The sequence below is a fragment of the Camelus bactrianus genome, chromosome 26 (genome assembly GCF_048773025.1).
Source record: "Camelus bactrianus isolate YW-2024 breed Bactrian camel chromosome 26, ASM4877302v1, whole genome shotgun sequence".
NCBI lineage: Eukaryota > Metazoa > Chordata > Mammalia > Artiodactyla > Camelidae > Camelus > Camelus bactrianus.
In genome coordinates, this window is record NC_133564.1 from 28,057,667 (window position 1) to 28,083,170 (window position 25,504).

At 38.1% G+C, this 25,504-nt stretch overlaps 1 protein-coding gene across 10 annotated transcripts in view; it reads left to right on the forward strand.

Moving 5' to 3' along the window:
- Positions 1-25,504, forward strand: part of UNC5D (unc-5 netrin receptor D) — a 494,882-nt gene that overhangs the window by 241,476 nt on the left and 227,902 nt on the right. Inside the window, exon 1 of one of the 10 annotated variants that reach the window (XM_074353362.1) lies at positions 8,449-8,553. The exons of the other annotated variants lie outside the window; for them this stretch is intronic. The gene's annotated coding sequence lies outside the window, so the exon portion shown is untranslated. Of the gene's footprint in view, positions 1-8,448; positions 8,554-25,504 lie in introns of those variants that run through there. 10 annotated transcript variants of the gene reach the window in all.

Sequence of the window (25,504 nt, forward strand, 5' to 3'; positions counted from 1 at the left end):
GGTCCAGCATAAGCATCCAAGGACTGTGAGGAGGAAAGGACTGTGACCTGTGAGTGGGACAGGCATGATTTTGAGTCAACACTGTTGGAAGACAGTTGTCAACCTCCAGGAGTCAGAGGGGCCATATTGCTTTAACTGGTTTAATTAATGTTGTGCTGATTTTTTGGAATCGTGTTTGACAGGTTAATCCATTCCCTTTGAAAGTGTTCCAGTTGGGGTGAGTTTCAACTTTTCTTCTCTGTCAGGGCTTCCCTTCTCTTCAGCCCCTGTTGACAGACCCACAGTGTGTGTGATACTGTTATTGGTGCTGTTAGAGACAGTCTGTCCATGACTGTGTAATTAAGAATGGCTTTGGGGACAAGGTGCTGGAGGACAGTTGACAATACAGTCTAAAATATGGAGAAACTGTCATGAGTCTCAGTTATTGATGAAAGACAAATCAAGAAGGAAAAACATCAGCCATGAAAAAGAATGAAATCATGCCATTTGCAGCAACATAAATGGACCTAGATATTATACGAAGCACAGTACATCAAAGACAAATATCATATGATGTCACTTATATGTGGAATCTAAAAAAAATGATACAAGTGAACTTATTTATAAACCAGAAACAGACTTATAGACATAGAAAACAAACTTCTGGCTACCAAAGTGGGGAGGAGGGAGGGCTAAATTAGGAGCTTGGGATTGACAGACAAAATATATAAAATAGATAAACAGAGTCCTAGTATAGCATAGACAACTATATCCAATCAATAGCTTGAAATAGCCTATAATGGAAAAGAATCCATATACACACTGGGTCACTTTGCTGTACATCAGAAATGAACACAGCGTTGTAAGCCAGCTGTACTTAAAACACCACCTTGCTTTAGGAACTGAGTGGGTTGCAGGGGCCTTGCTTCAGTAGAACGTTGCTGAAGCTGTGGTCAGAAGCCCTTGCTCTGTCACTCATTTGTCCTGAAATGGCAGATTTGGTGCTTAAATTTTCTTCCTTGGTAAAATAAATTTGACAGTGACAATCCCCAGAGCTGTTAGAAGAAACCATTGGATTAACACGTGGGAATGCTTTGGAAACTTGAAGTGTCCATCCAGGAACTTCTTGGCATGCTGGTATTCTGTGTCCTCACTATGTGGACTCCAGTGCATTCTTCACACAGTGACCTTGGAGGGTCTTTTGTTTGTTCTATTTAAAGTTAATGGTTAATTTCCAATGCAGCCAGGAAGAAAAGTTGAAACTCTGACCTAGGTCGAGATGATTTCAATTTTTTGTAATTATCCTCATCTGCTTAGGGCCTGACATTGTGACTTTGTCAGAGAGCACCAGGAGTTTTCTAATGAGAAAGATTGTTTTTCTCTTCAGTGAGCAGCAAAGACAGTGCTCGTTTGCACCGAGCTACGGCCTTTGAGTCTTCTCTTGTAATTACTAAACAGGCAAGTCAAGAGTGAGCCCTCCAAAAAAGACAAATTGCCTAATTTTTTGCAGTACCGCTGGGGAGTAGAAACTGGCTTCGCATCTCTTCTAACTTCCACTCAAAAAGAGGATTGCATAGAGGAGACTTGTAGAGTGGCAGAAAGCAAATTCTGATAGACGGCCAGGGTGGCGCCAGGGTAGGGCGTGTGCCTCTCGGAATGGTGGGGAAGCGCTCAGCCCCTAATTACACACACTGGTGATACGCTTGGGCCCAGCAGAGAGGGAGCGCCGTGGAAAATAAAGACGTAGGGGTTTGTCTCTAGCCTGGAAATGAATTGAAGGATGTGGCAGAATTCTGTTACCTTCAGAAAATGAAATTTTAGCAGTGTGTCTGCCTCAGATTTGATTTTGTGAGCATATTTCTAAAATGTTTTAAAAAATCAATAGATTTTATTAATAGCTAATGTCTTAATGAAAATACAGAATTACTTGTTTTCTGATCCTTGCCACCATGCCTTCAGGTAGCTATTATCAACTCCATCTTAATAGATAGGAGGACTTGATGGCTCAGGGAGGCTCTGGGACTACAATCGTGCATGTTGAAGTGTGTCTGGCTGCCAACACACACTCTTTGCCCCTGTTTTCTATGTCATAGGACAAAGGTTTCTATGCAGAAGTTACGTAGACACAGGGATGTTGTAGACGACGGAGTGTGGGGCAGGAGGGTCTAGCCATGTCACAGGAGGAGCACAGTGTCATTTCTTGTGGATTGATCAAGGAAAATAATTTATTGTTGCATCAGAGTAGTAGGAGTGAGGGCAAGTGGCCTGGCTACAGCCCTTCATGGGAAATAGGGTGATGCACCAGGGCCTCCAAGTGGGAAGGGAGGTCCAGGAAGGATACAGATGAGTAGGCCCCTGAAGCTGGAGAGGTAACATGGGGGCAAGTGGAGAGCCCATGGAAAGATTTTTAGTATGTCAAGCTTGCTAGGGGAATTAAGAATTTTTTTTTTTTAAATTGAGGCCGATGTGGCTCCTGGAGACCCTGGGACAGAGCACATGCTGGATTTCTTCCCTTGGGTTCTTCCCCTGCACTGGATACCTTCTCCAGTCTTTCTCATCAGTTCTGAAGTTGAAGTAGGCATCCTGGGTTGTGTACTGCAGGTGTTCACACCTGTGACCAGGTTATCCCCTTATGACTCTGACTTGCTGAGGGAAACTCAAGCTTCGTTTTTGACATCGTTATAAATAGCCTCTTAAAACTTCTACCCGTGAGGTGACCCCAAGCCCAAGAGACAGATAATTCAACACCACTGTAGCCTCACCAGTGAGCTCAAATACAGGCAGGTTACCCAGCAACTCAGCTTGGCAAGACAAGTCAGGCTCGCAGTCTATGAATTGGAATCAGTGTCCTTGTTTTTTTGTTTGTTTGTTTTTTGAGGAAGTGATTTTTGCACTTTTTTTTTTTGGTGTGGTTGACCCAGGTACTTAAAAAGTTCCTCCTGTTCACCTTACGTGCTTTCTGTTCTTGCTGTGAACAAGGGCTTAATAGGAAAATGGATGTGTACTGAAAATGACACACACACATCAATGCCTGGTATTTATATAATGTCACACTTAAATTATTAATTCATTTTTGACAGTAACAGATGTACAGGAAAACTTACTAATTTGGACTAATTGATGGAAAAGCCAATTATGTAGTAAAGCCTCCATTCGCTGGAATCCAACTAACAGGACCCCAATTAATCAATTGTTGGGTCTTCCTGCCTGTGTGAGAGAATTCACAACTCAGGAAAATCAAGGTTTCAGGGACTTGTCCTCTCAAAAGTGATTTCTGGATTGGTCCTTAGGGTCCATATGAGAGCAGTGCCTCTTTCATTGAACTCTGACCTTTCCCAGTAACCAGGCTTCATGAGATGCTGTAAAATCCTGAGATGCCAAGAAAATACTGAAATGAGTCTTGTATAATTCTAATTGACATGATTTCTGGTTAATTCTCAGTAGCCCAGGACTAGTGTGCAGAACCATATTTATAACAGTAGCAACAACAACACTGATGTCAGTACCCTGAACACAATAATAAGCATTTTATGTGGTTTGAATTTTAACTTTGGCAACCGCCCTAGGAAGTTCTAACTGTACCCTTACTTTGTGTATAAGAAAAGGGAAGTTGAGGGGTTACATAAATGACTGAAGGTCTCACAGGAATAAGTGGTAGTATGCGGGGCGCTGAATCCAGGCTCTCTGACTCCAAAGCTGATTGGCTTAACCACTGCCAGAACCTTCTGAGCATTTGACTCTTAGAAGGAAAATGAGATCGTCTTGACAGGCAGTGATTGCCTCTTCATCTGATGCATTTTGGCAGAAGATGGACACCATGTTGATGTGAGTTCAGAAATCTAAAGGATGTTGAGATGAAATTATATTTAAAGTTTATTCCAACTCTGAGATGCTGTAATTCTAACCAGAAAACATACCCAGCCAAAATACCTCTCCCCATACGATATCAACTAATAGACGTACTGTGGTAAGACATGTTACAAATAGGAAGTATAAATTTTAAAGGAAGGTACTTGATAACTTTCCCATGTCATATAGTCATGCAAATAGAGTTGACTTCTCTGATTTGATGACTACATGGATTTACTTAACCTCCGTGTAGAATGGAGGCTTCTGAAGTTTTTGAAAAATAGGAGTTTTTAAACTAGCGTCAGCAGTTTCTTCTGCCAGTCGTATTTACGTTTTAAAATTTACTTGGCAAACTCTCCTTTTGCAGGAAATAGAGATGTATCAATAAAGTATCATCATTTCTGATTAGAGTATAAATTAAGGATACACTAACATGTATATGTCTGTTAAATTGACTGTGAGAGTAGATTGCGGATGTGTTTGTGTTGCACTGTACCTTAAAGCACTGTGCATTCTGAAGACCTGTTACTCAGACACATACTCACATAGAAATAGTAAGGAAAGTCTGTCTCTCCACATATTAAGACACTAAAGGAGTCATCAGGCCTGCAGTCACTTCCTTGGTTACCTGGCTGCATTTTCCTTAGTTCTTAGAAAGTTTTACCATTACCTATTTTTTTAAAAATTGAATTTACTAAGAAGAATTTAAATTACTTTGCTTCCCTTGCAAATTATTAGGTAGGAGTCTTACAATCTGACCAAGAGCAATTTCTTGAACTTTGGAGGGTATTAAAGTCTTGAGAAGAAAACACTGGCAAATAAATTGTTTCTTTCTCACGGTGACTCATTCAAAGTGAGGACTTTGAACCTCGTTCTGGCCTTCCTTTTCTACCTGGTGAACCTGGATGATTTAGAACTACTCTTTCTTCTTAGTACTTAGTTTTCCCCGAATTTATCTGTCTCATTCAAAATATAACAGCCTTCTAGAGCTGTTTTGAAATCATTCTTTGTACCTGTAAGGACTGCTTTCATGACTCAAGAAGAAGAATGTATAAGGTTCATAGCCAGAGACTCGTTCAAACGCTTGGGATTTGTCAGTGACCTGGTGACAGGTCCCTGCCTTTGTGTACCTGACATTCTGGTAAAGAAGACAGGGAATAGACAATATTTTATAAATAAGAATGATCTAGAAAGCTAGAAGGTGAAAATACTATGGAAAAAGAGAAACCTAAGTAGGTTAGGGAGTGAGGAGTTGAGAGTGCATGGGGGCATGGTTGCAGCATTAAAGAGGGTTGGTAGGCTTGGCTTCGGTGAGAAGGTAATACCTGAGCTGCTGTGCAGAAAGTGAGGTCATGACTCCTCTGTCTGGAAACTCCGAAGGGTCATCTCACTCAGACTCAGATTCCAAGTGTGTGCTGTCTCCTCCCCCCTTCCTCATTCTCATCTCCTCCTCCTCTCTGCCCTTTGCCATCTTGCCACCCTCCCCCCATACACACCTCTCCACATTGGCTTCCTGTGGTTCTTCTAGTATTATAGGCATGCTCCCACCTCAGGACCTTTGCACTTACTAGTTCCTGTGCTTGAAATGTTCTTCCCTAAATATTCACATGCATTGCTTCCTTACCTCCTTTGCCCTTTGCCTTCCTAGGCCCTTCTTAGCCACACTCTCATAAATTGCTGTTTCCCCCCCTCACCCAACAAAGTTTTCCTTGCTCTTTTTTCCCCTATCGAACTTTATCATCACGTAATGTACTGTGCTTTTAAATATGTTAAAAAACGTGTGTGTTCTGTCTCCCAAGAATATCAGCTCCTTGAAGGGGAGGGTTTTTTGTCTCCTTGTGCTCACTGCATCTTCCACTCACGGCACAGAGAAGGCCTCAAAGAAATTGTCCTTGAGCAACTGAATGGTATGTGTGTAATGGTTGCTTGCCTGTTAAATGGGTTCTTTTAAAACCCATGAAAAGAGTTGGTCTTTTTAACACCAAATAATGCATTAAACTGGTCATTTTGTTTATATCATTTATTAAGCATGTTTAAGCAATTGCAAAATACACTTCACCAATGGATTGCATCAAATTTCAGTTAAGTACCTTGGAGTCAACTGGTTGTCATGACAAACACAAGCCACAGAAGAAAGCCATGGGTGAAAAGAGTGTGTGGGTGGGAAAAGACTCCACATTAAAGAAAGTAGATTGAATTATTTGTTCAGTACCTGTTTTATTCCCTGCCTGTCATTTAACTGGATCCTTTATACATCTTAGCAGCCATGTTACAGAAGTGTAAGCCCCGCGCAGCACAGAATGGTTGAACGGTTCTTGTGCAGGCTTGAGGACCAGAGTGCTGGTGTGCAGCCCCTCTCCACTACTGAGCTGCAAACCCTTTCAGCCACCCCGTGCTCTCACACACCCATCTGTTGGGCTCTTACACAGTTAGGGAGTGAGCAGATGAGGGCTTTTGAGAGAAACCTTTAAAAGAAGTGTTATCAGAATGCCAGAGTCATCCAACTCTGCATCACAGAGCAGGTGGAAGTCGATGCAGCCAACCAAGAAGAGTCAAGCCCAGTGTGCATTTCCAGGCTGGCTTGTGTACAGCATCCTAATCCAAGCAGATAAGCCCACGGTGCTGGAAATGAGGTCATGGCAGAAAATGGTCTTTTGACCCTTGTATCCTGACCTGAGAGGTGCTACTAACCAAATACAGCTTTCAACATGCCCTTACTTTGTTGGAATTTAGCATTTCCTGGGCTTTAAAAGTCTGAAAATAATTTCTCTTTCCTTAGTGGCAATTCAAACACAAAGCGGAGTCAACATTTTAAAATTCAGATAAGCGGGAGTTAGTTTACAGTTAGAGACTTTGAGCACACTGCTTTTGTGTGATAATATTTGAAATTTATTTCCACAAGTTATTGCACATTCATTCCTCGAGTTTTCATTGCAGAAAATTGCCAGAAGGAATGGATTTTGTCTTCTTCAGCTGGCAGAACAATTTTCCACCTGTCGCCCAAATATTTGATGAGAAGGATTATGTTGCCGGCTCTGAAAGTTTATACTGTGGATCCTTCGGAAGTGAGAGGGTCTAATGAAACTACTACCCTGATATCAGAGTCCAGCTTGCTAAAGTGTCTATGAAGCTGTGGATGGATTTCTGACGGTTGGGGCAATTTCTGAAAGACTAGCTTCAGTGACACATACATGCATGCGTGCGTACCAACACAGCTTTCAGCTTGCCGCACTGCAAACGACATATTTCATCGCTTACACTGTAACAGTATTCTTGTATTCAGCAGAACTTCTGTGGCCTTGCCAGAGATCTGAATTAATTGCCTGAAATTTGTGTTGTTCATCTCCCTGGTAAATGGAACCCAAAAGAAGCCCTGGTTCAGGGGTATAGATGTCATTTGATTTTAGGTTTGAGTAATTCATGGTCTCCATTGAGTTTTTATGTTTCTCTGTAGTTTATTCGGTATAGAGCCAGCATGGCCAGTACAATCAACAAAAACAGATTTCAAAAATCCATGCATAATGGCAGCAACCTTTTAAACTGTCAGAGAAAATATAAAACTGTTTTTCCCTTGTTTCTTCAAACACTTTATGGACATCATAAGTAATAATAAATTACTGTTGTCAGAAGAATTTTTCAGAAGTGTAGATTTTACCATGCCACATCAGGACTCTTCAGTTGCCTCAGAGGAAGGGCTAAAATTCTTGGATTGGCATTTGTGTCCTTAGATGACGAGACTTTAAGCTATTCTCTTATTTTTCACTCCTACAAGCCAGTCAAACTGAACTACAGAGTCTTTGTTTCCTAGTCCCCATACTTTGGCGTATGCTGTTTCTCATCCTACTTATTGACCAAATTTAAATTGTCCGTGCCTATCATGACCTAACTCAAATTCTGCTCTCACTGAGCACCCTTCCTGAAACAAGCAGCTGGAAATGATACATTACTTTCTAGACTCCAACCACTTGTTTATGAAATATTTCAGTTTGTTTTTTATTCTCATCAGTTGCGTACAAATCGAGAATAAGATCGATTCTATCATTAGCGTTTTGTTGTGTTGTCGTTAATGTGAACGTAATAGCCTTGCTGCAGACTGCATTGCGTGCTTCTCTTCTGTAAATCTGCTCCGGTTTGTACTGGGTGCTGGTACAGTTGAACAGCACAGATTTCAACTGCATATGTCCACTTACACGCAGTTCTTTGAATGTTAACTACTACAGTGCCATGTGATCCGAGTTTGGTTGAATTGGCAGATGTGAAACCGTGAATGTGGGGGAATCACTTACAAGGAGGGCAGACATAACTTATACATGGGTTTTGGATTTCACAGAGCTTGGGCACACCTAGTCTCCTTGTTCAGGGATCAACTGTACTTGTACTCATGAGTGTCACCTGGCTGGTCATTTGGTGGTATGCCACGACTAGCAGCCACTCCAGGTGTGTTGAGAGCTTTAACAGTCTGCTGGAAGCCACCGTGTTGATCATAATCTTTCCTATATGATGTTACTATTAACTGGTGGGAACAACAGCATTGACACTAGGCACCCTAGACACACAACAGAAAAGCTGATCTTAGAGCCTTCAGCTCTCTTTCCTTACCCCCCCCCCCCCCCCCGCCAAGTGCACTCACCTTGGGTTTCTGCTTCCTTCCTCTCTCTGGGCACAAATCCTGAGGATCTCTTTGCTGACACTTTGTGCATCCCAAGAAGAGCTGTACCATCCCGGGTAAGTGGCAATGTGCAAGTGTATAACTTGTCCTAGATTGGACAAGCCATGTCTTTTTAGAGTGTTAATTTTACTTGAAAATATGAGGTCATTTTTTTTTATTGACTAAATATGTCATGAAACAAGATTGAAAATTTGATTTTTAAGATTCAGTAGATACTAGAGAAATGTCTTGTTTGTTGGTCATGCTGTTGCCTTCACTGATACTCTTATAAAGAGGTCTACGTTCATTCTTCTCTGCCAGCAGGATGATTTCAGTACAAAAATTTTGAAAACACTGATTTAGGACTTTAATGTCATCTAGCCCTTTTGTAGTTGATAGATTTTTGTCCCCTCTCCTTGCATTAGTTTCCAGGATTTTCCCTTTACTTTTCTTCTCCCCAAAACGAATGCTTCTGCCCCAACTTCAAAAATGTGCCTCCTTTAAATTCTCTGACTGAGACATCTGAAAGGCTTACAGGAAATCTAGACCCCCGGGGGTCTTGATCAAAGAATCTGGGATCCAGGTGTGTGAGTGGAGAAGTAAGACTTAGTTCTTGCTGGCGGGATGGCAGTCCTGTAACAAAGCAGGTCCTAACAAGGGGGGACAATTGAAAACAGGCAATATTTTCATTGTTTTCCTTTCTCTTTCAAAGAGGAGGAAGTCAGATTGGGAAGGTATATTAACTTGTGTGTAGACTTGTGCTTTTCTAGAGGTGGGAGAGATTTAAGAGAGGGGCTACCATCCCCTTGATTTTAACCTTCGGTCCTAGGATGCTGTGGATTTGTAGAGCAATGGGGAATGTGCACTATTTTCAGCAGTTCACAAACCATAATGAAAAATGTGCATTTATTCACGATGCATTTTTCAAGTCTTGGCTGGAACTTTTGAAATTCAGTAGGCTTATAGTGGTAATGATTAATCAGATTTCAATGATTTGTTGTCGCTGAGAATTTTTAGAAATACAGAGAAAAACAAACACTTATATTCTCATCTTTAAACCTTCTGATTCTTAATTATTACTCATTACTAATAATTCATATCATTTTCCATATCTACTTAATATATTTTCAACAAGAGAAGTACATGGTGTAGATACAACTAAAGTATTTTTTCTTCCAAATTCTTTTCCATCTTCTTTCCCTTCACCATCTTCCCAAGAACAGCTTCTCTCAGTAATTTAATATCCTTCTATTTTATTTTTATACTTCAGCATACATTTATGTACTTGTGAGTACATAATTTTCATTGCATTGCTTAATGACTGTGGTTTATAAAAATTTACAAAAATGGAATCCTACAGAATATATCCTTCTGTAACATGGTTCTTTTTTTTCTCACTCAACGTAAATTGAGATTTATCCTTGTTGGTAGGTAGATTGATGGTCCCTTCTTACCACAGTGTAGTATTCTCTTCCATGAATATGCCTCACTTGATTTATTTGTTCTACTTACTAGATAGGTATGCTGATTTTGTTTCTCTAGAAAACATCTAGAACATATTTATGTGTGCTTATTTGAGCTCATGCCCTGATGGAGATTTTTATGTCTTTAATTACTAAAAAAAAAAAAAAAAAAATGGAGGAATTATTATTTAACAAATGTTTGCTAGGCACAATCCTTTAAATTGTGAACTCCAAAGGCAGAACTATTCAAAGGAGTTGGATGCCATTGATGTAATGCACCTCTCTGCCTATGAACAGAGCTAAATTTAAGTCATGTTACAAATTTTCTCTCTATCCTTTGAAAAAAATACCAGACTAGGAGTCCACAGATCTCTTTGGTTACATTTTTTAGTTTCTCAGAAAACTGTGTTCAGAAATTTTCCTAGCATTTGACCTAAAATCCTACTTCTTTCATTGAAGCCCCATTTCTTCTTGCTTTCTCCAGAAATACCCAAGACCAGCTGTCTACTTCCACTCTCAAAATACCCCTTTCTATCCCGAGATGCTAATTTGAAGTTTCTTCATCTTAGGCTGCCTGAGTGCAGTCTCTTTAGACCTCTTCCAAAGATTTCTTCCCCAGGGTCACTTCTGGAGTTCTAATCAAGCTTTCTTTAGATTTAGTCATATCTTTAGTTTCTAGAGCTTAAAGCTGAAAAATTATGATCTTATGATAGCCTTGAACAGGACTGACAGGATCACCTCACAGTTTGTATAGTGACTGTGTTTATACTTGTGCATACATATGTATTTGTTTATTCAGCAAATATATATATATATATATATATTTTTTTTAGAAAGCCTTATGCATTTATAACACACGTCTCTGTCTCTCTCACTGATAGCACTAATAGTACTGGATTATACTTAGCAGGTGGCCTATTTGGTGGACCAGTTATGCCTTTTGATATGTTGCAGTTTTTACTATTTAGGTATTTGGTCGATTAAAAACAGAAGAGGGGGTGACTAGAGTATACCAGAAGATATGTAAAGAAAGTTCATAACAGGATTATTTTCAATAGCAAAACAAAACAAAGTAACATGGCCCTTTGACAGAAGGATAAATAAGTAAATCATGATATTCACACAACAGAATATTTCAGTGAAAATATATGAACCTCAAACACATGCTTTGGCAACACTGAATTTTAAAAACAATATTGAGGGCAAAAAGCAATCAGAAGAGTAGAAACAGCCAATAAACACATGAGAAGATGCTCAACATCATTAGCCATTAGGGAAATACAAATCAAAACCATGAGATACTGCTTCATATTGAAAGTAGGATGGTTATAATCAAAAAAGATAGTAACAAGGGTTGAAGACGATATGGAGAAATTTGAATCTTTACACATTGTTAGTGGGAATGTAAAATACTACTGCCAGTGTGGAAAAGAGTTTGTTGTTCCTCAAAGAGTTAAGTGTAGAGTTACATACATCCCACCAGTTTCACTCCCAGATGTATACTCAGAAGACATGAAAATATGTGTCCATGCAAAATCTTGTTTCTAAATGTCTATAGCGACATTATTTATAGCAGTGAAAAGTTCCCAAATGACCATCAACTGATGAATAGATAAACAAACTGGATTATCCATACAGTGGAGTAGTACTTGATGGTAAAAAGGAGAGAAGCCCAAAGACAATGCTACATGGATAAACCTTCAAAACAGCACTATCACATATTGTATGACTCAATTTATATAAACTGTCCAGAATAGGCAATTTCATAGACTCAGAAATTCAATTAGTGGATACCAGGGGCTGGGGTAGGGGAAGAAGAGAAATAACTGCTAATGGGTACAAGATATCTTTTTGGGGTGATAAACAGACTCTAAACTTAGATTGTAGTGATAGTTACACAAATCTGTAAATGTACTAAGACCATTGAATTATACACTTCAAGTAAGTGAATTTTGTGGTATGAGAATTATATCTCGATTTTTTTTTAAATCAGAAGAATTCATGTACTGTATTATGAGTTTTATAAGTTCAAAACCAGCTAAATAATGTCTTTCAGGATTGTATACTCACTCAGTAAAAACAAACATAAAAGAGGAAATTATCTGAAAAGAAAGGAAAAAAGCACATAGAGCGGTGGTTGTTAACACTGAGTTTCAGACAGGGGATCATATCAGAATTACAGAGCCAGGGTTTGGGAATATTCTGTTTTCTTAGGTTAAACCTTTTATCATGCTTCATTTTTTAAGTGTACATTACATATATTAATCAATGTGTGTGTTACTAAAAATTTTATATGCACCCAGTACTTTAGAATAAAAATCTGTATGCAGCCTTCTCTTTTGAAGGAGCTAGATCTTTCCACTGATATAAAGCATACTATGTTTATACTGCTCCCATTCCTTCAGAGACTAGTGGAGGTGGGTAACTGAGGGTGGACATCCAGTAGAGGTGTCCCGTTGCTCAGGCAGCACATAATGAGTTTTTGGTTGTACAAACCTGAATTGTTATGTATTAGAAAACAGGGAATGCAAGGTTTTTTTTGTTTTTTTGTTTTTTTTTCCAGAAGTCAGTTCTGTTGTTGTGCTTTTTAAGAGGGAGTAGGCGGAGAAGGAATAGGTGAGGGTGAGACAATGAGAGAACAATGGCAAAACGATGTGGGAGAGTGGACACGATTTTTTTTTTTTACAACAATGACAACCTGATACCCAGTTTAAATTATGTTTTCCTGAAATGTAAATGCCATTCAGCTTTGGGGGCATTAAAATAATCTTGCTGTCCAACAAAGATTTTGTATCAGTAAAATTGAGCATTTTAATTTTTTAAATTGAGATATAGTTTACATGTAACATGTTAATTTCAGTTGTACAGCCTGATGACTTAATATCTGTATATCTTGCAAAATGATCACCACCATAGATCTAGTTAACATCCAGCACATCATGGTTACAAATTTTATTTTCCTTATGATGAGAACTTTTTAAGATTTACTATTAGCAACTTACAAATACTCTATAAAATACTAACTGTAGTCACCATCAGGACATCACATCCCCAGTACTTACTTATTTTATAACCTTTTGCCCCCTTTCATCCATTTCACGCACTCTCTACCCCTTGCCTTTGGCAGACGCCAGTCTGTTCTATGAGCTCAGTTTTTTTTAAATTCAAGTATAGTTGATTTACAATATTGTGTTAGTTTTAGATGTATAGCAAAGTGATTTGGACATATACAAATATTTCCTTTTTGAAAAAATTCTTTTTCATTCTAAGTTATTACAAGATGTTGAATATAGTTCCCTGTGCTATATAGTAAATCTTTTTTATGTAGTTTACATATAGTAGTTTATATCTGTTAACCCCATACTTCTAATTTATTCCTCCCCCATCCTTATCCTTTGGTATCCATAAACTTGTTTTCTATATCTGTGAGTCTGTTTTATAGATAAGTTCATTTGTACTGGTTTTTAAATTCCACATATAAGTGATATCATATAATATTTGTTTTTCTTTGACTTCATTTAGTATGGTATTTTCTAGATCCATCCATGTTGCTGAAAATGGCATTTCTTTTTTAATGGCTGAGTAATATTCCACTGTGTGTGTGTGTGTGTGTGTGTGTGTGTGTGTGTGTGTGTGTGTGTGTGTGTAAATATATATCTACCACATCATTTTATCCATTCATCTGTTGATGGACATTTAGTTTGCTTCCCTGTCTTGACTGTTGTGAATAGTGCTACTGTGAACATAGGGGTGCATGCATCTTCTCAAATTAGAGTAGTTTTCTCTGGATATATGCCCAGGAGTGGGATTGCTGGATCATATGGTAACTATTTTTAGTTTGTTGAGGAATCTCCATAGTGTTCTCCACTGTGGCTGCATCAACTTACATTCCCATCTATAATGTAGGAGGGTTCCCTTTTCTACACGCCGTTAGATTATTTCCATATATTGGTTATCGTAAACTATGCTTCAATGACAAACGTATCTTTTTGCATTAGTTTTTTTTTTCTTCCTTCAGAAGAATGCCTATCCAGAAGTAAAGTTGCTAGATCTATTAAATTGTTGAGGAACCCCGATACCGTTTTCCATGGTGGCTACACCAATTTACATTCCCACCAGTAGTGCACAAGAGTTCCCTCTTCTCCATATCCATGTCAGTACTTATTATTTCTTGTCTTTTTGATGATAGCCATTTGAACAGGTGTTAAGGAGATACCTTATTGTGGCTTTGATTTATATTTTCCTTGATGATCAGTGATGTTGAGTATCTTGTCGTGTTCCTGTTGGCCATCTCAACGTCATTGGAAAAACTTCTATTCAGATCTTCTATTTTTAAACTGGATTTTTTTTTGCTATTAAGTTGTATGAATTCTATACATATCTTGAATATTAGCCCCTTATCAGATATATATATGATTTTTAAGTATTTTCTCCTATTTGGTAAGTTGCTTTTTTGTTTTGTTGGTTTCCTTTGCTGTGTGAAATTTTTTTTTAAGAACTCATGGAAATGGACTAGTGATTTTCTCACAGAGGAGGAATGGCATCAGTGATATAAAGAGATAGCTAATAAAGTAATTTAGGGAGGAAAAACAAAAGAAAACAGGAGTTAAGAGAGCACTCAATCTTCCCGACCTCTCCCGCATACTCCTTGCAGAAATCAGGAACAGCTGATCCTAATATTGTGATTTCCAACCCCATGAATACAGGGCACTCATTTTGGTTGGTGAGAATTTCATTTGAAGTCTCTTTTGAATCTTAAAAAAAAAAAACATAGTGTATCCCTGGGTTACAAGATTATCCTTCCATCTGAAACATCCCTATTGACCTCTTTTATATGTCTTTCTGTTTTTATATGCCCACTTTTCAAAATTGTTAAAGTTACATGGAATTTTAAGTAGCTACTCTAAGGTTGTTACACACTTACCTAAATTGGGTCTCATCAGCACCTTGATGAACAAACTCTTTATAACCCAACCTTAATCAAAATGTTTTTAAAAATTAAAGCAGTGATCAGCTATCAGTCTCACTGTGCTCCTCTCAGATATTAGACTTCAGATCCCCTGAGGAACAATTCACTTGATTGTTTCAGTATCCAAAGTCTTAAATGTCATGCACCATGTCCCCCCCTCCCCAAAACACTGCACACAGTACCCCCTGCTAATCTGAATATCCTCATATACTATCTGCTAATTCTAACAATTAACACTTAAAAATGTTACTTTGCTCAGAGATGATTTTTGGAATACGTTCTGTGACAGTGCTCTAGATAACTGGCGTAGTACTTGGATGCCTGAAACCAGGTTCAAGGAATCACTTTTCCAATCAGTCTTGCACCGACTTGGCAGTCATCTGATCCAAACTCAATTCTCCTAGTCTTTGATGAGCTCTCCTGTGGAGCCAAATCTAAATTTCCTCAAAGAAAGATGCTTCACTTGCCCTTTCTCTGATCAGTGGAGCCCTCACAGAACTCCAAGAGCTTGCGAAGATGCTGAGATTTCAACCAATTCCTAAAATGCCTTGGGATATTTTTACCCTGCAAGCTGTTTATGCAAAGAGAGGAGGTTTCATCTAGAAGGAATGAAATAGTTTAAGGCAACTTTGGGTTTAAATGTCAGATTTTTTTCCCCCTTGAATCTCAGAATTATATGGTAGAAAGAACTCTGTTTATTAAGAGGTGTTTCTAATCCCCTAACCGTGACTCTGTCATTAACCAGTTTAGTAAACTTGGACAAGTTAGATTCCATGTTTAGCACTTTCCTTGTTCATAAAATGAGTTAAGTTGGAGATTTATAGAGTGCCTTCTAGCAGTAACATGCAATGTTTCCAAAGATAGATTTGGGCCACTGTGCCCCTTTCTGCTTTTTCTCTAACAAGGATACCCTATCTATCCAATTCTTTTTCTTAAGCATATTTTTCAAAACACAGCATGATAGTGACTTTTACCTTTGCTCTAAATGCTTGGCTTATAGAAACCTGTTTAACTACACTTATCAAGTAATGATTGTTTGCCATCCACCAACTTAACATAGCAGAGGTATTAAACACATCTAGAAATAGTTCCTTCTTCAACTACTTCTGTGATTTAAGACCTATTTTTACTCATAATTACAATGACATTGTTGTGTTGGCTTATCTAGAACATTAATTCACAATCAAGAAAACCGACTATGAAATAGATATATCTGTATCAATAGATAATTATCATTCAAAAGATAATTTTCAAGAAATGACAGCTCTGATTATTGACTTGGAAGGTCCCATGGATAAAATCGAGTGGGAGTTTCAGAGCAACTGAAAATTCCTTTTGGAGTCTTAAATTAAGAATGTACTCTTTCAGCTCTTTAACTTGTTTTAATTGGGCAGAAGGGCAACGTGTTACTTCAAAAGCATATAGTCATAGTAAAATCCAGTTCAGCTATTAAAAAAGAAATCTTCTTTTCTCTCCCTGCCCTAGAGTGTTCATAAACAGTCTACAAATACGGTCTTATTTTGTGAGTGCCCCAAATATAACTGGCATACTTATCTCCATATTTAGCTCACTAAGCATTGCATCTGCTGTGAATCACTGCCGTGTGACAGTGCCCCAGCTATGAAGTACTTGCCTGTGAAACAAAGGGAAAAAGCCCAGTTCTGTTCGAGTAGTTTCACCTTTAAGTCTATTGTCAGTTGAGAACACTGCTTTGATGAATGAATAATCTCACTGAAGTCTGGTATTTTCCACTTCCCAGGGAAACCCCGGCATCTGCATTTGCAACATGCCTGGACCTTCAACAAAACTCAGGGTCCACATTTATCTTGAAGGTTTGTGTTGTTCCCTGCAGTCATTCTGAGGAATGCACTGCTCTCAGTAAGTGGCTTCTTGAGTCCTTGGACACTAGAGTTGTAGTAGGAGCGGGAACTTGCCTCATCAGTCTCGCCTGGTTCTGGAATGTAGACACAGCCTCAAAAGCACTTAGCACCTTGGAAGCCAGATGGATTCCTAGATAGGGGAATATCCCCCGTGAGTTGTTGCTGTTGTCAGAGCTGTTGCATCTGGGATTAGTGGGGGGTTAGGGTGGGGACTACGGACATAGGGTAAAACGGAAGATGAGTGAGTTATTTTGATTTTTGGGGATGTTAACATCTTAGTCTCTGCAGGGTTCTTTCCAAGAACTTGACATGTTAGAGATGAAAAATGTATTCTCATATGAAGAAAATATTTCTGTCTTGTGAGAAATGGGAATTAACCAGGAAAGAAATGCTTATCTTAAATATGTTTTTTTTTTTTTTTTGAGTACTGAAGTGCCACCCCTTCATTTTTTTTTAATGACCTGTGAATGCCCAGTTGCTCCAGTAAGTGTTTGCTTATCAGTATGTCTGATCTTTCCACACCCTCCATGACTGCTTCCGGTCCAGCCCCGTGGCCAGGCACACCAACCTTCTTCCTGACTCAGTCCAAGTCTGAATGAGTAAATTATTACTTTGATTCATTATCAGCCACAACTTTGTGTGTGTTCACTTCTGCTTTCACATTTTATTATGGGTATCTTGCTGTAATGGAAAGCCACTTGGAAAAAAATTAAAGAAATAAGAAATATCTTGTATTTTGCACTCTGAGACATTGGGTAGCCCATTGGCTCCTTGATGACTTTTTTTTTTTTTTTTTCTCTTTGTTCCAAATTGAGACTTTTAGGATCTTCTGTTTTTCCTTTGTTTTAAGGGCCTCCAGAGCTGTTCCCTTGTCTTACCAGTGGCATTGTACAGAGCAGGTGACCAAGGAGCTGGCGTTGGGATTTGACTCTGTCCTATATGGTGCTAAGTGTTGTAATGCAGAGGCTCCTTCCCGAAGGATGGGCAACCTCCAGTCATGCTTACTGGACTTCAGAAATCAGCTAGTCATTTTTATAGTTAACATTATCGTCCATCCCTTGGAAAGAACCATTTCCACTTAGGTTTCCTGACGCCATGTTCCCTACCCCCTAAAACATGGTACACAACTCCCACTAATCCCAGTAACCTTACATACTGCTGATTCTAAAAATTAACATTTAAAAATGTTTGTAAAAGAGCTCTGAGACTCAGAGTCAGATTTGCTTTTTCAGTTTTTCATCCTAGGAATTGTATTTTAGTGATGAAATGGTAGCATAGCACACACCTAGCGTTTTTTCCAATGAGCAACACGTAATGTCATTCTAGTCAGCCTCTGGTATCGTTATGCCTTGTGTACATCGTACTGTCAACTTTAAGCACTGTCTTAGCTCTGACTTGTAATGTCTTGACATTGTTGTCTTCAGATAAAGGCACTAAGTGTGCTTTATTTTTATTTTGCAGTTATGATGTTAAATCCAAACCCTAATTGACTCTAAATACCTTTGATCTCCTGTTTGAGAGCCTTTGGGTTGATGATTCTAGATTTACCTAAAAATCCATTCTAAATAAGTTGTTAACTCACCGAGGTACATCTGGTGACTCAGATATACCTGATACTGTATTTGAGAACTATAATACTGTATTACGCTCTTTCTCTATGAAATATTATGGAGGATAAGGCAGGTTAGCTATCTGGCCTTAGATTATAAAATTAGTAAGGAAACCTGGATTTGAGTCTAGTCTGACTCTATCGCCCGCACCTATTCCTTTGCATCAGGCTGCCTCTTGATAAAAGATATCAGGAGGAACAATATTTTGTGTTTTCTGTACAACTTGGTCCAAATCTGTTTCTGACAGTGTCTAACATCTTGTCTAAAGAGGATAAAAAAAAGTAAGCTCCTCTGTTGTCCAGGTTCCATCTCCCAATCAGATAACTGTCACATCAAATCAGAATACAGCTTCTGTTGTTGGTCACTAGTGCCATGTGGTGCATTGTCAGTCTTTACTGAACAGGACATCCCAGCAGGCTCAACTAAATCTGTGTATTAGGAAAAAAATAACAGAGGAATTAAAGGATTTTATGTGAGCATCAAAATTTCATCCTCATATCAATGTCTTAGGTGATTTCCAGAAGGACTTTGTTGTGCAAAGAAGGTCATCTCATTAAGAAGTGGAAGCCAAATCCTGTTCCTTCTGCTTTCTTTATGAGTGCTCCACATAAAACATTGATTTTTTTTTTTAAGGTGTAAGCTTTTTCCTGTGTAAGACTTTTTTTTTTTTTTTTTTGCCTAGAGCTAGCCATTATCAAAAAGTTGTTGCTTTTGAAATAGTGAAACTGATCTCTCAATTGCTATAATTCCAACTTGGTGAGGAATGAAGGAATTAATGGATTGGAAGAAATACCAGTAACAGCTTGCTTTTTATGTTATAACTAAGCACTTGATACTAAAACAATAGAATCTATACATTTAGATTCAAGTTACATTTTACTTTTAGAGATTATACAGTTGCATTCTTCTTAAAACTCTGTAAAATATAAAATCAAAATGGTAAAATAGTATGAACATGCAAGTAATAAAAATTAAATAGTTGATAAATATTCTTTAATATTCAACTTTGCTAGTAATCAAAAAGTGTATTTTAAACAATGTTTGTTTTACCCATCAATTCACAGATATCTCCAGGATGTCATGTTTAGTACTGGTCAGGATGAAGAAAATTGGCCAATTCCTGTAATGATGGTGGCTGTGTCAATTTGCATTGTCCCTTTGAAAATCAGCCACACACCATAGGCACTTAATACATATAGCAAATATAGTGGTCATCAAGTTTCATATGTTACACTTATCTATGGATTTAATTTTTAGAGTCTCATCCTCTGCCTTCATGGAACGTACAGTCTAGAAGAAGGTGCATGGGTATATATGTATAATTATATATTAGTATAAGTATGATGGAAGGACGAAGGAAAGGACTGTAAACCAAAATGTTTTTGTTCCAGAAGGACTTCACATGTGATGTGTCAACTAAGCTAAACCCAAAGATTAAGAATGGACTGTAAACACAGTATATATAAAAATAGATTAAAAAAAAAGTTTCTTCTGTATAGCACAGAAAACTATATTCAATATCTTATAATAACCTTTAATGAAAAAGAACATGAAAACGATTATATGTATGTATATGCATGACTGGAACATTGTGCTGTACACCAGAAATTGACACATCATAACTGACTGTACTTCAATTTAAAAAAATGGGCTGTAAACAAAAGGGGCGATAGTGCTATGGACAGAAGGGGAAAATGGGTGCAGGTCCCAGGTGAAGGGCATTTGATCCCTGAAAGAATTGACAGTCCCTCTAGCCTCCAGGTGGTGAAGTGATTTGGCACAAAGCTGGAGATAGAAACCTGGATCAGATCATGAAAGTTCTTGGCTGAAAGTCATGTCAGAAAATGGGAACCTTATCCAAAGCATTGAAGGGCTTTAAGACAGAATGACATGCTTGAATTTGCATTCTGCAAAGTTATTTCTGCTTGTAGTGTAGAGAATGGCTGGAAGGAAGGCAAGCAAGAATGATGATGAAGACAGGACCACTTGTAGGGATTTAGGGGAATGATGGTGGTGACCAGGGTAGGAGGAATAGGAATGAATGGCTGTTAGTGAATTTAGGAGACAGAACCAATAGAACTTAGTGATGAATTGGATGGGGTGATGAGAAAAAAGTGGGTGATGTCCAGGTTCTAGCTTAAGGAACTCAGTGACTGCTGGGGCCAATCTTTGATTTAGGAAATTGAGGCTAAAGAACAGGGCTGAGGGGCTAAGCAGGGGGTTCTGTTTTAGGCATAGACGTTTGTGGGATCTGTGGGGACCTTTAGGCAAATACATCTAGAGGCAGTTTAATGTATAAATTAGAAGCTCCAGAGAGAGAATTATGCTGAAGATTCTAGTGTAATCAGGATATAGGTGATGAGAAGAATTATATCAATGCTGTAAGGGTAACATTTAGAAATAACTAAATGCTAACTAGAAAGGAAATAAGAACAAAACTGACATATCTATACTCTCAATCATTAAAATTGGTTTTATGAAAAATTAATACCATGACAAAATGAGAACATTGTAAAAAAAAATAAATAGATATACACACCATTCATAGAAAGCCAAACTATTAAATATACATCAGAGAAAGATAAGAGAATAAAATATACCCAATTATTAATCATATTAGTCTTTAGGAATGTAACAATGAATAACAGTATACTTTTAAATATATATATGTATATATATATATTATTTGTACTTTTCTGTAATTTAGCATTTTATAATAAGCCATCATTTTCAATAGAAAATATATCATAAAATGTTAAAGGCAGTTTTTTCATTGTATTTAATTTTACTAGAATGTTTGCAAGTTACGATGTCATCATGAAAGAGACTTTACATGATTGTTTTCTCGGCAGAATTTCTCAATAGATGGCGGTACAAATTGTAGTTATCAATTTAGTCTTTTGTGTCCCCCTGTAACTAAAGCAGCATAGTGTAATGGGGAAAATTCTATTCTAGATGTCAGAGAGATTTCAGCCAGGTCTGCCCCTGAGAACTCTTGAGCAAGCTGTTCATCTCTGAGGGCCTTGATGACTTCTCGGATAAGAATTGGCCCAGATTTTATCTAAGATGAACTCTCTTGCTCTAATTTACCTGAGTCCAGGTCACATAGAAAAAATTGTATCAAACCATGTTCCAGTCAAATCAGTCCACATTTATTCTGGTATGTGACTAAGTGGTCATAGTCTGAGTTTTTAAAGTGTGACATGACATCTGATGGAAGGGTGTTTATTTCGAAGGGACTTTTAGTGTTTGTGCCTTAGGTTTTTGTTTGCCCTCCCCATTTGTTGCTTCTTTGTGTCATAAAAAGATGGAAAGCCCCTGCTGTATTAGTGTGCAGAGCATAAAACACCAAGCTCTTCCTGAGAGGTAATTTTCCAAGAATGAAAAATATGAGAGCGATGTTTGATTGTTTAGTTTTCTGTCATTCAGTGTTGCATTAAAACAACCATTTTTCCATAACTATGAATGGCCTCGCTCTTGAAAACTGTCAGTTACAAATGAAAAGTGATAACATTCTGAAAGCAAAACCTTTCCCAAATCCCACTAGGTTTTTAGATGAATTTGAAACCTAGTCAGTGGCCCACATCCATACACAAATATATCCATTGTGTGGGGTGTTACACAATTTTTAAGCTCCATCTCAAACACTGTTTTCAATAAACTATTACCCATTTTTTACATTTTATTTTATTTTTATTTTTTCCTTAACAGCAATACACTAGAATTTAAACACCATAAAGTAAAATCTAGAAGTTGCCACAGTTTAGTTTACAGAGCTTTTTATGTTCCTTAACTGGAACAGAGAATATGTGTGTATGTGGTCTGATTCTAAGTGTTGATATAAGAACACCTTTTAAAATGTTGAAAAAGCAAAATACTTAAAAACTTAAATCAGTCCCACCACACATAGAAGACCATTGGGCTAAAATTGGCCTCTTACTGCAGAGTCCCTTCAGACAGACTGTGATGATGGGAACAGGTGTCTCATGCTGAATCTGATTGCATGCTGCTTGTTTCCATTAAGGAAGAAGGCACCATCAGATCTAGTGTAAAATGTCTAGCTTAACCCAATTTCAGAACTTGGCTTTGCAGATGACTCAAGAGCTAAAATGGTAGATGATTGAAAAACCAAATTAAAATAAAAACCTCCCCTGTGGTCTTAGGAGATAAGCCACTCATGTTAGTGTGGCTGAAAAAAATAACAGTCCTACTTAACAGAACAAACATGGTTCCTCCCTCATTGAAAGTATACACACAGCATTACTTTAGACTTGGGGATCCTGCTCTAAACCATGACAGCTGTCATTCTTTGATTTGGGGGTTACTCTGTGTCTACACCTCAGAAAACTCAATGGAAGTCATGTGGAAATAAGAGATGTTAGAACCAAGTAGGACCAATGGTTTAGGACAGATGTTGAAGTCAACTCTTTAAAATATGAGTTCTAAGGAAGATGATAGTGACTTAACTCTACCTAACTCTTCAACTCCCATTCCATGCACTTCTGTACAAGTGTGCATGTACCACAGCCTCAGTTGAAATCCTCCCCCAGCCCCATCCATTTCCCTGTTCAACTTCTACATCCAGACTGTGCTGAAATGTAATTTTCCCTGAGATGCCTGCCACTCTCCCAAGGAAAGTAGGCTTTCTTTCCTGTGTCCTGTGATACTTTGTTCATACTTCTGATAACACTGTTAGCAGGCTTGTTTTGTAATTAGGTCTCTAATTTAACCTGTGAGCTCCTTGAGGAAATTAACCATATCTTAGATATCTGTATATTCATGTCCAGTACCTAGAATGCTGTCTCACCTGAGTAGGCATGTACATATATGTCAATTGTTGTAAAGAAGATTGACTATATTAAAGTAAATTGTGATAATTTGAGGAATAATGAGTGTGCTTTTATAAGCTCTGCTGAAATCTGAAGGTCTTGTATGAGGAACTAAGAAGGGCTCTTTGGATTTCTTTGGATGCATTGTAAGCGTTGTTCATCGTCTTCTACTGGGCAGCAGAATTTAAGATCCACTCAATGGAATAACATCTGAGGCTGTCAATGTATAAGAACGACACAAGTGAGGGGAGCTATGCAAATGCAGTGATACAAAACATTTCCATTTTTAATAGAGGTGGGAAAGAAGGCAGAATGATTTCTGAGTTTAAAAAAAAAACTTTTGTTGGGGCCTAGGGAAAGAGTCTGTTTCATAAATAACATTAAAAATTTGGTGTGTAAAATTCTGGCTGTCATTCTGCATTAAGTGGATACAGTGCATCCCCCATCTAATTAAGTAACCATATGGAGACAAGTCATATTTACATAAACAAAAGCAGAGAACCCAGCTCTGTTGTGTTGTCGTAGGTTATGTAACTTGGTTTCCTTGGTATGACTTTCTGCTCTGACTTGCATGTCACCGTGGACCAGTACACTCACAGACACTGAGTGGAATTTAAAGAGCTGTTTCTAATGTGCCTCACTTCATTTAAAATTTGCAGTGAGAGGGGCCCTGGCATACTGTCCAGTTTCCTGCATTTAATAACAGCTTACCTGTTAAAGCCAGTAGTTTTGGGATCCAGCCAACAGGAAATCCATTGTGTATTATTATGCTGCTTTGCAGGACATACAGGTGCCTGGCGTATGGTTTAAGCATTCACTACATGTTGTTGAATGAATAAATGCTTCACAGCGTGTTTTCAGAGTTTTTGACCTAACACAATTGCTCTAACATACATACGGGTAGCAAATAGTAAAGAAATATTACAAACAACAGTTCATATCACGAGGGCTCTGAGATGAAAATAATAAGTCACCAAATTGAAATATAATATTAGGATAATAAATTTGGGGATGGAAGTCAAAGAGGTCATAATTATAATGGGGACAAAATAAATTTCTGTAGCATTTCACCATTTACTATATTTTTTAGTGTATTATCTCACTTTAACATCACAAAATACTAATAAACTTTAATCTTCCATTTTTATGGATGAGAAAAATGGAACCTCAGAATTAAATTACTCACCCAAGGTCACAGAGTTACATCAGATTTTAAGTCAGGTTATTTGAATCTTAAGTTCTTTTGTTTTTACCCGATTTAGTCTTTGCTTTATGGCACGGTCATTGGTTGGATTTTGGAACAGATATACATGTTCTGTCTTAGTGAGAAGACAAGCGTACTTTGGAGATAGAAGAGGAGAAAAGAAATGAAATGTATTTCAAAGTACTCTTGGGGAAAAAAGTATGAAAATAGAATTTCTCAAAACCTGTTAAAGGGCGACTTCATTTACACTCTGACTCCATGGAATGCCAGCACACTTCACTGAGGGTCTAGGGTTTTATGAATCCCAATTTGGAATGACTTTGGCCTCCAGTGTGCCCAGTCCTATTACAAATTTCACACTTCAAATAGTCACATGCTGTCAGTTTTGTGTGGTTAAACATGATAGAATGACAAAGCCCTGATCCCAGGCCCTTTATTTTTCCTGAAGTTCACTGTGTCCTGTTATTTTCCTTGTATTTTAATTGAAGTTTTAGTGGTTAAATATTCCTGCTTCAAAGAGAGAGAACTTTTTCTAAACGAAACATTGAAAAATCCTCCTCATTATTTTATTCTCAAACACAATTATTCTTTGACTTCTTTGTCTGCTCCTGACTTCAGTGAGGATGCCTAGTTAGTTGAATATAATTGGTTGAGTCCTGCTGTGCTGTTCTCTCCAAATTATTTTCTCAAGACCTTCTCTAGGTGTGTCCACGACACACTGGTGCTGACCTAGAATCACAGTCCAGCCAACAGGATCATGGAGTGATCCTCAAGATGAGTGCTATACTGAATGTAGGTGGTGAGACACTACACAGATCAGGTCTCATTTTAGCTCAGCTTCTTTTGGTCCTGTGAACTGCACACCATTGCCATAAGGCAGGCACTTGCTGAATGACCCTATCCAACTTGTACGGGTCTAGTCATTTGAACTGAACTGAAAAGGGATTTTGAGGTGTTGTGAGTCAGATTGACATTCAAATTCTGAGTTCCCACTTACTGGCCATGTGCATTCAGACAACACACATCATCGAAGCATTTTCTCAAATACAGAAGGGGATATTTAGAATCCTCCA